The sequence below is a fragment of the Brienomyrus brachyistius genome, unplaced genomic scaffold, assembly GCF_023856365.1.
Source record: "Brienomyrus brachyistius isolate T26 unplaced genomic scaffold, BBRACH_0.4 scaffold114, whole genome shotgun sequence".
Taxonomy (NCBI): domain Eukaryota; kingdom Metazoa; phylum Chordata; class Actinopteri; order Osteoglossiformes; family Mormyridae; genus Brienomyrus; species Brienomyrus brachyistius.
Window position 1 is genome coordinate 490,108 of NW_026042389.1, and position 3,925 is coordinate 494,032.

Consider the following 3,925-nt stretch of genomic DNA (forward strand, 5'->3'; position numbering starts at 1 on the left):
AAAGAAAAAATATCTATATATATACATATATATAAAAAAAAAATTCCCCACTCGCCCTCCTGTGGGCGGTCTTTTGTCCTTCAAGCTCGGGTCCTCTACCAGAGGCCTGGGAGCTTGAGGGTCCTGCGCAGTATCTTAGCTGTTCCTAGGATTGCGCTCTTCTGGACAGAGATCTCAGATGTCATTCCTGGAATCTGTTGGAGCCACTCTCCCAGTTTGGGCGTTACTGCCCCGAGTGTTCCAATTACCACTGGGACCACTGTTACCTTCACCTTCCACATCTTTTCTAGCTCTTCTCTCAGTCCTTGGTATTTCTCGAGCTTCTCATGTTCCTTCTTCCTGATGTTACCATCGCTTGGGATTGCTACGTCTATCACTACGGCCTTCTTCCTCTGCTTGTCCACCACTACTATGTCCGGTTGGTTAGCCATTACCAGTTTGTCAGTCTGTATCTGGAAGTCCCACAGGATCTTAGCCTTATCATTCTCAGCCACCTTTGGAGGTGTCTCCCATCTTGACCCTGGGACTTCCAGCCCATACTCCCCGCAGATGTTCCTGTACACTATGCCAGCCACTTGGTTATGGCGTTCCATGTACGCCTTGCCTGCTAGCATCTTGCACCCTGCTGTTATGTGCTGGATCGTCTCGGGGGCATCTTTGCACAGCCTGCACCTGGGGTCCTGCCTGGTGTGGTAGACCCCAGCCTCTATTGATCTTGTACTTAGAGCTTGTTCCTGTGCTGCCATGATTAATGCCTCTGTGCTGTCTTTCAGTCCAGCTTTGTCCAGCCACTGGTAGGATTTTTCAATGTCAGCCACTTCCTCTATCTGCCGGTGGTACATGCCGTGCAGGGGTTTATCTTTCCATGATGGTTCCTGTTCTTGCTCCTCTTCCTTCTTGGGTTTCTGTTGCCTGAGGTATTCACTGAGCACGTCATCAGTCGGGGCCATCTTCCTGATGTAATCATGGATCTTCGATGTTTCATCCTGGATAGTGGCTTTGACGCTCACTAGTCCTCTGCCTCCTTCTTTCCGCTTAGTGTATAGTCTCAGTGTGCTGGATTTGGGGTGAAACCCGCCATGCATTGTGAGGAGCTTCCTTGTCTTGATGTCAGTGGCTTCCATCTCCTCCTTTGGCCAGCTTATAACGCCAGCGGGGTATCTGATGACTGGTAGGGCGTAGGTATTGATTGCCCGGATCTTGTTCCTCCCATTCAGCTGACTTCTCAGGACTTGCCTTACTCGTTGCAGGTATTTGGTTGTTGCTGCTTTCCTCGTGGCCTCTTCATGGTTCCCGTTTGCCTGCGGGATTCCAAGGTACTTGTAGCTATCCTCAATGTCTGCTATGTTGCCCTCTGGCAGTATGATCCCCTCGGTTCTGACTACTTTCCCCCTCTTTGTTACCATTCGACTACACTTATCCAGCCCGAATGACATTCCGATGTCATTGCTGTAGATCCTGGTGGTGTGGATCAGTGAATCGATGTCTCGTTCACTCTTGGCATACAGCTTGATGTCATCCATGTAGAGGAGGTGGCTGATGTTCGCCCCATTCCGTAGTCGGTATCCGTAGCCAGTCTTGTTGATGATCTGGCTGAGAGGGTTAAGGCCTATGCAGAACAGCAGCGGGGACAGGGCATCTCCTTGGTAAATCCCGCACTTAATGGTAACCTGTGCTATTGGCTTGAAGTTGGCCTCTAGAGTTGTTTTCCACAGCCCCATTGAATTCCTGATGAAGGCTCTTAGAGTCCTGTTGATCTTGTACAGTTCCAAGCATTCTAGGATCCATGTGTGAGGCATTGAGTCATAGGCTTTCTTGTAATCAATCCAGGCGGTGCTCAGGTTGGTATGTCTGGTCTTACAGTCTTGAGTGACTGCTCTATCTACCAGTAGCTGGTGTTTTGCTCCTCTGGTATCTCTACCAATTCCTTTCTGGGTCCCGCTCATGTATTGATCCATGTGCCTATATATATATATATATATATATATATATATATGGGTGTGTCGAGACTAGATGGTCAGTATGGATAACTAAAGTGCACTAAAATTGGGTGAGCAGGCAAGGCATGTCACCCAGGTTGTGTGACAATTATTTTATATAAATGTATATATATATATATATATATATATATATATATTCCATCCACCATCCCTCCTTTACGGAGAACTGCGTTATTTTTCTTTTCTATTGCTAATAAAAAAACTATATATATGTACATATATATATATATATGGGTGTATCGAGACTAGTTGGTCATTATGGATAACTAAGTTGCACTAAAATTGGGTGAGCAGGCAAGGCATGTCACCCAGGTTGTGTGACAATTATTTTATATATATATGTATATATATATTCCCTCCACCACCCCTCCTTTACGGAGGACTGCTTTATTTTTAATATCCATTGCGAAAAAAAAACACAAGAAAAAGAAAAAATATCTATATATATACATATATATATATATATATATATATATATATATATATATATATATATATATATATATATATATATATATGGGTGTGTCGAGACTAGATGGTCAGTATGGATAACTAAGGTGCACTAAAATTGGGTGAGCAGGCAAGGCATGTCACCCAGGTTGTGTGACAATTATTTTATATATATGTATATATATATTCCATCCACCATCCCTCCTTTATGGAGAACTGCGTTATTTTTATTGTCTATTGCAAAAAAAAAACAAAAAAACAATACATATATACATATATATTTATGGGTGTATCGAGACTAGATGGTCATTATGAATAACTAAGGTACACTAAAATTGGGTGAGCAGGCAAGGCATGTCACCCAGGTTGTGTGACAATTATTTCATATATATATTCCATCCACCATCCCTCCTTTACGGAGAACTGCGTTATTTTTATTGTCCATTGCGAAAAAAAAAAAAACTATATATATACATATATATTTATGGGTGTATCGAGACTAGATGGTCATTATGAATAACTAAGGTGCGCTAAAATTGGGTGAGCAGGCAAGGCATGTCACCCCGGTTGTGTGACAATTATTTTATATATATATTCCATCCACCATCCCTCCTTTACGGAGGACTGCTTTATTTTTAATATCCATTGCGAAAAAAAAACACAAGAAAAAGAAAAAATATCTATATATATATACATATATATATATATATATATATATATATATATATGGGTGTGTCGAGACTAGATGGTCAGTATGGATAACTAAAGTGCACTAAAATTGGGTGAGCAGGCAAGGCATGTCACACAGGTTGTGTGACAATTATTTTATATAAATGTATATATATATATATATATATATATATATATATATAAATGTATATATATATATATATATATATATATATATATTCCATCCACCATCCCTCCTTTACGGAGAACTGCGTTATTTTTCTTTTCTATTGCTAATAAAAAAACTATATATATGTACATATATATATATATATGGGTGTATCGAGACTAGTTGGTCATTATGGATAACTAAGTTGCACTAAAATTGGGTGAGCAGGCAAGGCATGTCACCCAGGTTGTGTGACAATTATTTTATATATATATGTATATATATATTCCCTCCACCACCCCTCCTTTACGGAGGACTGCTTTATTTTTAATATCCATTGCGAAAAAAAAACACAAGAAAAAGAAAAAATATCTATATATATACATATATATATATATATATATATATATATATATATATATATATATATATATATATATATATATATATATATGGGTGTGTCGAGACTAGATGGTCAGTATGGATAACTAAGGTGCACTAAAATTGGGTGAGCAGGCAAGGCATGTCACCCAGGTTGTGTGACAATTATTTTATATATATGTATATATATATTCCATCCACCATCCCTCCTTTATGGAGAACTGCGTTATTTTTATTGTCTATTGCAAAAAAAAAA